The sequence below is a fragment of the Gracilinanus agilis genome, chromosome 1 (genome assembly GCF_016433145.1).
Source record: "Gracilinanus agilis isolate LMUSP501 chromosome 1, AgileGrace, whole genome shotgun sequence".
Lineage (NCBI taxonomy): Eukaryota > Metazoa > Chordata > Mammalia > Didelphimorphia > Didelphidae > Gracilinanus > Gracilinanus agilis.
Genome location: NC_058130.1, coordinates 665,745,641 through 665,758,068, shown reverse-complemented (window position 1 = coordinate 665,758,068; position 12,428 = coordinate 665,745,641).

Below are 12,428 nucleotides of genomic sequence, written 5' to 3'. Positions count from 1 at the left end.
CATGATATTAGACTAAGCTAAAGCAAAAATAGATCTAAATTAAAAGATATAAGGAAGGAAATTACAATACAATAAAATATGAACTATCATGGAACAACAGACATGACTATGTAGGTCTTGGCAACTTCTACATTAAAGGATTGGAAGACTTAGAACATGATATTCTGGAAGGCAAAGGAACTAGGTTTACAACAACAATCATGTAGCAAACTGAGTATATTCTTTCAGGGGAAAAATATGGTCATGACTGAATGATAACAACAACAAAAAAATTATTGACATTCTGTGTAGTGTCAAAATCTTCATTCTGTGCCTAGTCCCTTCCAGGAATGACTTCTAGCAGCTTTTCCCTAATTTCACAATGAACATGAGTACTGATGAATTGGAATTTGCAATAAGTTGCTGTTGTATAATGGAAAGAGTACTGGTTTTGGATTAGAAGGTCCAGATTTATATCTAAGACTTATCTCTTCTGTAATCATGGGTGTCCCACAGATATCTTTCCTGGCCGTCTTCTAACTATATTATTTTACTTGATAATCTCATTGGCTCCTATGGATTAAATTATCACTTTTTTACAAATTATTCTCATATTTCTTTATCTAGCCTTGGCCTTTCTCCTGACCTCCAGTTTCATATCTCTAACTACCCATTGAATACCTTGAACTGGATACCCCATAGATATCTTCACCTCAATGTGTTTAAAATGAAACTCATTTTCTGTCCCTTGAAACCCTCTTCTCTATCTGAATTCCCTATTGCTATTAAAGGTACCTCCATCCTCCCAGTTACCCAAGCTCACAATGTAGATGTCCTTTTCAATTCCATACTCTCTCATTGCACATATTCAATCTATTGCCAAAGCCTGTCAATTTTATCTTGATAACATTTCTTGTGTTCTCCAATACCCTCCTCTCTTCTGACTCTGCTACAGTCCTAGTGCATGTTGTTATCATCTCATAATTGGACTATTGCAATTTACTTCTGGTTGGTCTCCTTACTGCAAGCTTCCCTGAATTACAGTCCCATCTCCCCATAGCTATTAAAATGATCTTTTTATAATATAGATCTGAACATGGTACTCCTTTACACAATAAACTCTATTGGCTCCCCATTTATTCAAGTATCAACAAAATCCTCTGTTTGACACTCAAAATACTTCATAATCTGGTCCTCTCCTATCATTCCAGTCTTTTTACACCTTACTCCTCTCCATCTAGTGACACTGGCCTCTTTAGTGTACCTCAAACAAGATACTCCATACACTTACCCTGGGTATTTTCACTGGCTTTCCCTCATGCCTAGAATTCTGTCTCTTCTCATCTCTGCCTTCTGATTTCCTGATTTCCTGCAAATGTTCTAGCTAAATGTTCCAGCTAAAAACTCACCTTTTACAGGAAGCCTTTTCCAGGCTCTCAATGCTAGTATATTTCCTCTGAGCTTATGTCCAAGTTATCTTGTTTGTGTCTGATATGTATATAGGTCTTTGGAGGTTGTGCCTTCCACTAGGTTTTAAGCTTCAGTTAGGGCAGGGACTGGTTTTGCCTCTTAATATTCCCATCACTTAGCTTTAACTTCTTTACTTATAAAAATTTTGACTACATGGCTTCTGGGGTCCTTATCATCCTAAAATGAAGACCTTATACTTCAGATTGTTTGCTTCTCAAGAAAAACAAAGTAGAGGACATTATAGAAACTTGAAAGGAAGAAGGATAACAGAAAGGATAAATCATCTTGTTTTAAATAGGATTCATCTTGTAAATATCTTTAAAATATTTTTAAAATTATATATCCCTAATTCCAAAGCAGTTAATATATAAATACACAGTTGTGCATACCCAAAAGGAATTTCTTCATAAGAGCTAGCAAATGATTTTTCTTTAGCTTTGCAAGAGAGAATATTCACTCAAGTAATATATATATATATATANAGGTCTCTCAGGGGGTCAGTTACAATGTGTCCCCAGCCACCATGGAGTCCATCTCAGAGAGAGAAACACAACTTCCTGCCTCCCCATTCCATCTAGAATCATTTAGCCCTACTTGCTAAGCCTCCTAAATAATAATTTATTAATCTTCCTCCCAACAAAAGGATTTAAAGCCAAAAACACCTACCTAGCAAAACTAAGCATATTCTTTCAGTGGGTGAAATGATTACTTAATAAAATAGAAAAATGTTTATTCCTGATGAAAAGAACAGATCTAAATAGAAAATTTGATGTCCAAATACAATACTTAAGGGAAGCATAAAAAGGTAAACAATAAAGAAAATTTAAGGGATTCAGTAAGGCTGAATGGTTTATATTCCTAGGTTGAAAGACTATATTTGTAACTATTAAAGTTTTTATCATTATCAGAGAAGTTAGAAGGAGTATACATAGACAGAGGGGGAAGGAGTTAGCTCTTTAAGATAATATGATAAGTTAAAAATCAAGGGGTGAAAAAGAAAATTGCACTGAAAGAAAAGGGAAAACAGAGGTAAAATGGAGTAACTATATCACCTAAAGAGATGTGAAAAAAAACCCTATTACAGTGGAGGGGAGCAAGATGGTGGTGATGAGCAATGCTTAAGCGTTATTCTCATTGAAATTGACTCAGAGAATAACAAACATATGGGTATACTATACTATATTAGCTATAAAGGGGCATAAGAGAAGATAGGAATAAGCAGGGGACAATAAAAGGAAGAGGAATTGAGAGGGTGACTTAAAACAACAAAAAAAATCCACTTGTAAGGAGGGACAGAATGAATGGAAGGAGAGAAAAATCAAAGGGGGGAAATAAGATGGATGGGAATACACAGATGATTATCATAACTGTGAATGTGAATATGATAAACTCACTCATAAAATGGAAACAGATAGCAGAGGGGATTAAAAACCATAATCTTACCATATGTTGTGAACAAGAAACATTTGAGGTAGGGAGACATAAAGAGTAAAGTATAGAGCAGGATCTATTGTACTGAATTCATCTGAAGTAGAAAAGAAGGAATAGCAATCATGATATTAGACTAAGCTAAAGCAAAAATAGATCTAAATTAAAAGATATAAGGAAGGAAATTACAATACAATAAAATATGAACTATCATGGAACAACAGACATGACTATGTAGGTCTTGGCAACTTCTACATTAAAGGATTGGAAGACTTAGAACATGATATTCTGGAAGGCAAAGGAACTAGGTTTACAACAACAATCATGTAGCAAACTGAGTATATTCTTTCAGGGGAAAAATATGGTCATGACTGAATGATAACAACAACAAAAAAATTATTGACATTCTGTGTAGTGTCAAAATCTTCATTCTGTGCCTAGTCCCTTCCAGGAATGACTTCTAGCAGCTTTTCCCTAATTTCACAATGAACATGAGTACTGATGAATTGGAATTTGCAATAAGTTGCTGTTGTATAATGGAAAGAGTACTGGTTTTGGATTAGAAGGTCCAGATTTATATCTAAGACTTATCTCTTCTGTAATCATGGGTGTCCCACAGATATCTTTCCTGGCCGTCTTCTAACTATATTATTTTACTTGATAATCTCATTGGCTCCTATGGATTAAATTATCACTTTTTTACAAATTATTCTCATATTTCTTTATCTAGCCTTGGCCTTTCTCCTGACCTCCAGTTTCATATCTCTAACTACCCATTGAATACCTTGAACTGGATACCCCATAGATATCTTCACCTCAATGTGTTTAAAATGAAACTCATTTTCTGTCCCTTGAAACCCTCTTCTCTATCTGAATTCCCTATTGCTATTAAAGGTACCTCCATCCTCCCAGTTACCCAAGCTCACAATGTAGATGTCCTTTTCAATTCCATACTCTCTCATTGCACATATTCAATCTATTGCCAAAGCCTGTCAATTTTATCTTGATAACATTTCTTGTGTTCTCCAATACCCTCCTCTCTTCTGACTCTGCTACAGTCCTAGTGCATGTTGTTATCATCTCATAATTGGACTATTGCAATTTACTTCTGGTTGGTCTCCTTACTGCAAGCTTCCCTGAATTACAGTCCCATCTCCCCATAGCTATTAAAATGATCTTTTTATAATATAGATCTGAACATGGTACTCCTTTACACAATAAACTCTATTGGCTCCCCATTTATTCAAGTATCAACAAAATCCTCTGTTTGACACTCAAAATACTTCATAATCTGGTCCTCTCCTATCATTCCAGTCTTTTTACACCTTACTCCTCTCCATCTAGTGACACTGGCCTCTTTAGTGTACCTCAAACAAGATACTCCATACACTTACCCTGGGTATTTTCACTGGCTTTCCCTCATGCCTAGAATTCTGTCTCTTCTCATCTCTGCCTTCTGATTTCCTGATTTCCAGCAAATGTTCTAGCTAAATGTTCCAGCTAAAAACTCACCTTTTACAGGAAGCCTTTTCCAGGCTCTCAATGCTAGTATATTTCCTCTGAGCTTATGTCCAAGTTATCTTGTTTGTGTCTGATATGTATATAGGTCTTTGGAGGTTGTGCCTTCCACTAGGTTTTAAGCTTCAGTTAGGGCAGGGACTGGTTTTGCCTCTTAATATTCCCATCACTTAGCTTTAACTTCTTTACTTATAAAAATTTTGACTACATGGCTTCTGGGGTCCTTATCATCCTAAAATGAAGACCTTATACTTCAGATTGTTTGCTTCTCAAGAAAAACAAAGTAGAGGACATTATAGAAACTTGAAAGGAAGAAGGATAACAGAAAGGATAAATCATCTTGTTTTAAATAGGATTCATCTTGTAAATATCTTTAAAATATTTTTAAAATTATATATCCCTAATTCCAAAGCAGTTAATATATAAATACACAGTTGTGCATACCCAAAAGGAATTTCTTCATAAGAGCTAGCAAATGATTTTTCTTTAGCTTTGCAAGAGAGAATATTCACTCAAGTAATATATATATATATATATATATACATATATATATATATATATAAAGATGGAAATCACTTTATGGATCATCTAGTCCAACCTACTTTAGAAATGAAGGACAAGGATTTGAACCCAGGGTCTTGATTTCAAATTCATTTTCTTTTCTCCTATTCCACTGTATAATCCATTATTCTTACAATACGAGCTGATTTGTATGCACTATTTCTTTTGCAGTTGCAGCTCACTTGTTGCCTGGGTGAGCTCAATTATCATGTTGACAGGGAGTAAGAGGTTGGAGATGCTACCTTATGTCTCTACTTTCCCAAAGACATGGTTTAGTTTAGTAGTTTGTACATAAATTTCTATTGTCAAATGTTGGCAAATATAATTTTAAAACAGTTCTGATCACAATTAATATAATTTTAGAACTATAAGAGATATCAAAAGCCCATTTTCTAGTTTGACTAGCCCATTTTACAGGAGAGGAAATTATAGTACAGATTAGCAAAACATCATGTCCAAGTTCATCCAGCAAATTATACAGCAAAGTTATGACTAAAGCCCATGTTTTGTTATTCTATTGCTCCATTGAATCAGCTTGCAATAGACATTCTGGCCAAACTGTGAAACATATATAATTTCCTCTTAGAAATTTCTAGCCAAAAAGAATGCCTTCCCTTTGATCCAGCCATACTGTTGCTGGGTTTGTTCCCCAAAAGAGATCATAGATAAAAAGACTTGTATGAAAATATTTATAGCCCGGCTCTTTGTGGTAGCAAAAAAGTGGAAAACAAGGATATGCCCTTCAATTGGGGAATGGCTGAACAAATTATGGTATATTCTGGTGATGGAATACTACTGGGCTCAAAGGAATAATAAACTGGAAGAATTCTATGTGAACTGGAATGACCTCCAGGAATCAATGCAGAGTGAAAGGGGCAGAGCCAGAAGAACGTTGTACATAGAGAGTGATACACTGTGGTAAAATCGAATGTAATGGACTTCTGTACTAGCAGTGATGAAATGATCCAGGACAATTCTGAAGGATTTATGGAAAAGAACACTACCCACATTCAGAGAAAGAACTACAGAAGTGGAAACACTGAAGAAAAACAATCGCTTGAACACATGGGTTGATGTGGACATGATTGGGGATGTAGACTCGAAAAGATTACACCAATGTAATTATCAATAATATGTAAATAAGTCTTGATTGATGACACATGTTAAAACCAGTGGAAATGCGTATCAGTTATGGGGGGAGGTGTTTGGGGGGCGTGAAGGGGAAAGTAAGAACATGAATCATATAACCATGAAAATGTTTTCTAAAAAATAATTAATAAATATGAAAAAAAAGAAATTTCTAGCCACAAGTTTTCAGTGTTCCTCAGTAAAGATTATGACTCAACATGATTGATAAATATGGTTTCTTTTTTAAAAAAATATTTTTGTTACATTAAAATTCCACAGATTATTGCCCACCCTTCCTCCACTCCCCATGCTAGAGATGGCATCATTCAACAAAAAAAAATGCATACATAAAACAACATCTTGTTTGTTTCCATTTATCAGTTCTTGTTTGGGAGGTAAACATACAGAAGTCATTCTTCAAATAATATTTCTGGGGGCAGCTGGGTAGCTCAGTGGAGTGAGAGTCAGGCCTAGAGACAGGAGGTCCTAGGTTCAAACCCGGCCTCAGCCACTTCCCAGCTGTGTGACCCTGGGCAAGTCACTTGACCCCCATTGCCCACCCTTACCACTCTTCCACCTATGAGACAATACACCGAAGTACAAGGGTTATAAAAAATAAAAAAAATATATATTTCTGTTGCTGTACATAATGTTCTCTTGGTTCTATCCATTTCACTCTTTGTAACTTCATGTAAGGAATTCCATGTTGTTTTAAAAATTAACCTGTCATTAAAAAAACAAAAACTCTTACCATCTTCATTTGAATTAATAAAAAATATTAGTTTCAAGACAGAAGATTTGTAAGGGTTAGACAATAGAGATTAAATGACTTGCCAGTGTCACGTAGCTAGGAAGTGACTCAGAACAAGATTTGAACCCAGGACATTCTATCTCTATGCTTGGCTCTCAATTTATCAAGCCACTGAGCTGCCCTGCTGCTTGACATTTCTTACAGCATGATAGTATTCCATCACAATTATATGCCACAACTTGCTTAGCCATTCCTCAGTTGATGGGTTTTCCCTCAATTTCTAGTCCTTTGCCACCACAAAGGGAATTGCTATAAATATTTCAGAATATATATGTTCTTTTCATTTTCCACTGATCACCTTAGGAAATAGTGGTATAGCTAGTTCAAAAGCTACATAGTTTCATAACTCTGGGAATAATTCCAGATTGTTCTCCAAAGGAAAATGATGCTTGTTATCAAGTATAATTAACATGATTCATGAGAGGAAACTGCTGCTAGAGTCACTTGTAATATAAGACTCTCATATTTCAATAATGAAATTTGGAGATAAGTAAAAACTAAGGATGAGATTTTTTTTTAAACCCTTGTACTTCGGTGTATTGTCTCATAGGTGGACGATTGGTAAGGGTGGGCAATGGGGGTCAAGTGACTTGCCCAGGGTCACACAGCTGGGAAGTGGCTGAGGCCGGGTTTGAACCTAGGACCTCCTGTCTCTAGGCCTGACTCTCACTCCACTGAGCTACCCAGCTGCCCCCGAGATTTTTTTTTTAAAGCAGGCCCTTATGCCTGTTTTTAAGTAGGGGCTAGACTAAAGTTAAGACAGATTTGAAATTATTGGTCAAACCATGGGACCATCATCATTTGATATTCCATCACATTGCCACACAGAACCTTTGGACCTCTTCATCTCATGTAAAATTAAAACTGTAACCTGTCTTAATACTCAGTTTTTTTAAAAAAAAATTATAGATGAAGTCTTTTTTTGATTGAGCAGTAGACACACCCACAACCCATATGTAGTTATGGTGCCATGGAAACAAGTGTTAGGTCTGCTGGAAGAGGACCTTGGCATATGTCCTAGTAATGCCTCTCATTAACTGTGTGACCTTAAACCAAGTTACTTAACTTTTTTGAGGTTCACTCTCATGTTATCTGCAAATGCTTATTGTGGTGGATGTGCCTTGCAAACTTTTAAGTACTACAAAATGTATTGTTAGTGGCTTAAATTTGAAAAAAAAAATGGAATGAGGAGATCCATGTTAGGTGCTGTGTTCCCTTCTGGCATATTTTAAGAGGGATACAAACAAGCTTGGATGTGCCTGAGAACTGCCAAGGTAGTAGAGAGATTGGAAAGGCAATCAGATCAGAGTTGAGAGAATTTGGGATGCTTAGCTTGGAGAACATGTCTTCTCCCTGAAGATGTGAACACTGACTGAATATTTGAAGGGCTGTCACATGAAAAGAGTGTAAGAATTTAAATTTATGTTTTTTATGCTAATATGAAAGTTCTAAAGTAATAATGTAGTCTCAGATTTAAAAATATTACAGCTCAAGTCAAAATAACTTTTAGCACCTTTATTTACAAAGAGGTGGAAAGAGTGAAAGTGTAAAAATATAGATAAAGAGACAGAAAGTACTGTCTAGCTACAAATACCCCAAATTTAATCCTGTCTCCAGACCGCAAATGCAAATCTGAAAGCAAATCTCACCAGAATCCAAAGTCCTAATTAGGTAGCCAAAATCTGAAGAGCCAGTAGACACTGAAGAATCTGCAGAGAACCTTCAGTGCACATGAGGTTAAGACCATCAAGAATCTCACCAGAATTCACTTTGAAGGGAGTGTCCCACCAAAGGGCCAACAGCAGAGAGGGTCTGCTAACTGAAGAACCAAGGAAGGAATCACTCCACTCACCACCATAAGCAGAGGCAGGATCCAGGGAAAAGAGTCTCCTCCTCCAGTGTGGCTTCCCAATGCAGAGAGAATGACTGAATCCTCGAGCTGGCTTTTTAAAGCACTTTTCTCAATGTCACTTCTTGTCACTCCCCTACTTTATGGCAACCAGTTGCAGTCTTTCAATTTGCCTAGCACTGCCCAGCGGGTGGGCATTGGCCTCTGGAGTTGTCACTCACTTTAGCAAGTGACTTATAAACTCTCATACTTAGTGACTCATAAGGTACTAAGTAGGGCTACTTAAGTTTTTGATTGATTAATTTAAAAGTTGCGGATAGACAGAGTTTGATTCACTCTTTACAGGAGTATTCTATGTGGTTTTAAAGGGCAATATTAGTTGCTACTGGAAGAAATTATAGGAAATCACATTTTGGCTTGCCATAAAGAAGAACCTCCTAAAAATTAGAGTTGTACAAAAATGGAAAGGGCTGCTTTGTGAAATAATAAATTACCTGTCATTGAAGCAGAGGATAGACAACTATCAGAAATGCTATAGAAGGGGTTAGTGCTTAGGGGACAGTTGGAATAGATGCCTTCTAATGGTCCTTCCAGACCTAGAATTCTATGATCCTCCATAGTGAGACATCATACTTTGTAATATTCTCCATGCACATAGACATTTAAGTGGGCCTTGGAGTCAGGATGACTTGTCCAGGATGCTGAGGAGCTAGCTATGTCACCCTGGATAAGTTACTTAACCTTTCAATTTCATTTACTTCATCTGTAAAATGGAAATAACTACCTCATAAAGTTATTGAGATGATCAAAGTTTTCATTTGTCAATAAGCTCCTTGAGAAAAAAGGAGTTTCTTTGGCCTTTCTTTGTATCTTTCATCCTTAGAATAGTGCCTAGAACATAGTAGGGACTTAATAAGTGCTTGATGAGTAACTGTCAGCATCTTCCCATTCTCCCTAAGTTTTTATCTCATCAAAAGGAAACAATATTTAATTTTTAACATTACATAGAGCACAGGGCCAAACAGGTAAGTTCAGAGACCCAATACTGATTTATTGTCACAGTTTCAAGATTTAAACCAAATTCTCAATTTTCAAAGCTGCAAAATCCTACTATTTTATATTTCTGCATACCATGTGCTTTCCATGTGCTCTCCTCTTAAGTTCTGCATACTATATTTTCGGGATGCTGTTTTAAAATTAAAATAGGATTTGATTTAACAGCAACAATTCTTACCAGCTGGTTGAAAAGAAATAATTTCCAAGTGATAATCATTTCCATGTAGAACTCTAGGTAAGCAGGCTGACACCCACATTAGAAAAGGATTATAGTGACATAAAATTAATTTGAAATGCTTGTGACAATCAGAATTATAGGGATGGAAGAGACCTTAGAGGACATCTGGTATAGCCCATATTTGAAAAATCCCCTCTATTCCACATGCCATAATCTTGCCTTTATTTGAAAATTTCCAATGAGAATGAATTCATTATCTCTTATTCTACTTTTGGATCATTCTAATTATTAGAAAGTTTTTCTACTCTTCAAGTTTAAATTGACCTTTTTATAACTTCTACTTATTACCCTTAGTTTTGCCTTCTGGAGATAAACAGAACATGTTTATTCTCTCTTGTATAAGATAGCCCTTCATATGTTTAAAAAGAACTATCAATTTCCCCCAAATCTTCTCTTCTTGAAGCCCAAATTCCTCAACTGATCCCCATAGACATGACTTTAGGTCCTTCTCCATAATGGTTGCCCTTCTCTAGACCCAATCCAGACACAATAATCCTTAAAATGCGATACTAAGAATTGACCACAATATTCCTGATATATTCCAATAAGGGATAAACAGTATGACATCTCTATTCCAAGACACCATGTCACTATTAATGCAGCCTTAGTTTGCATTAGCTTTTTTTGGCTTGTCATAAAATTAATGGATCAAATTGAGTTTGCAAGTCCCTTGTCTTTTTTTTTTTTAATTAAGCTTCTGATTAGCTACATTTCTCCAATTGTATAAAGTTGATTTTTTTTGTGTTTTAAGTATGGAAATTTTATATTTATCCTTTTTAACAGCTAACTTTATATAGTATTTTAAAGTTTGCGAGGCATTTCACATATATTATTTCATTTCATCCTATTAATAATATTCACTAATTTGAACAAGCAAGATATTTTTGAAACCTTCATCATCCAGTGTGTCATCAAACCCTTTAGAGCTTTGTGTCATTCAGCAATTTGACAAATGTTAAACAATATAAGGTCAACTATAGATCTTTGCAGACAGTGTGACTAAACACAGAATCCTTTAATGAAGACTACTTAAGAATTTAGAGTACTAGCAGATATAAGAAGAAATGTTTGTCATAAGCCACAAAGACCTCCTTAATCTGAGGATCATAACTTAATATCATGCAATTCACATAGTAGACATTAAAAACATTTGTTCATTTGAAGAAATCCTAGAGAGGCAAAGCCAGTATTGAGATAGGTAATATAGGAGACAGTATGGAAGAGTCATTAGGGCATTGGAGTAGGCATCAGGAAGACCCTGGAGAGATCATTTAAACCCCTATCCCTTTTCCTTTTCTGTAAAATGAAGTTGTTAGACTCATTGGTCTCTAAAATATCTTTTCATCTCTAAAGCCATAATCTTATGTTTTCTGCTTTGAATTGACTTCATTTTATTATTTTACCAGATCTAAATCCTAGTAGCTATTCCTAGAATTAATTACCAGATTTTTAAAAATTGATGAAGTTTCAATCTTCTGGATCTCTTTAGACAAAAACTGGCCTCTCAGTGTGAACATGCATTGCTAGATCAGAGTTTATCTGTGTAACAATGAGAACCAAGTAACCAACAGTATGTTAGAGGGGAGATAGAGAAGATCTAAGAGGTAAGACTCTCTTGTAGCTCTCCCCTCGTGCCAAATATACGCTGGGACACTTGAGGGGGTGTCACATTGAAACTGGGTGACCTGGATGGTTATGCCACCCTACAGGAGTTGGGGGCAGGCTTCCCTATAAGATGAGGTATGGGTACCCCAATCTAATTCTGAATGAGGGTGGAGTTCATGCAAGCCTCCCTGAGGTCAGGCAACTACACAGCGGGTGGTCTGGCTCTAAGATGGAGACAGCCAGACCAAACTGTGGTTCCCCTCCCCCTCTTTGTCTCTCAGGCACTCTGGAAAGCTATCTGACTAATGAATGACTTTTATTATTCACAATTTAGGGATCAGGGAAAGGGGTGAAGGGCAGAGGATTTTGGGGTGCCCTCTTCTCTATTTCTATGGGGTCCATCACTAGGATGGGAACCTTTGGGGTTCCCACTCCCAAGCTTCTTCTCCCCCTCTTCTCCTTCAGATTCTATTTCTATTTCTATCCTTTCTATAATTATAAGTTAGACCAGAAAGGGTCTCTTAGCAAGGTTGGGTAATGGGGGAAGGAGACTAAGAGATTGCTCCCAAAATGGAGTCCAGAAACTTAGCTGACTCAATGATTGAAGTCTTGCTGGGTGATAAGAGATGGAATGTCTTTGACCAGGGAATCAGGGTTTCAATGCCCAAAGAAAGATCCTCAGGAAGCCCACAGGACTGGATTTGAGCCTAGATGTTCTCCTCCCTCCTCTCTCAATCCTCCCCTCCCCCCAAGACCTCTCCTCTCCTTCCCTCCTCCAGAGAACT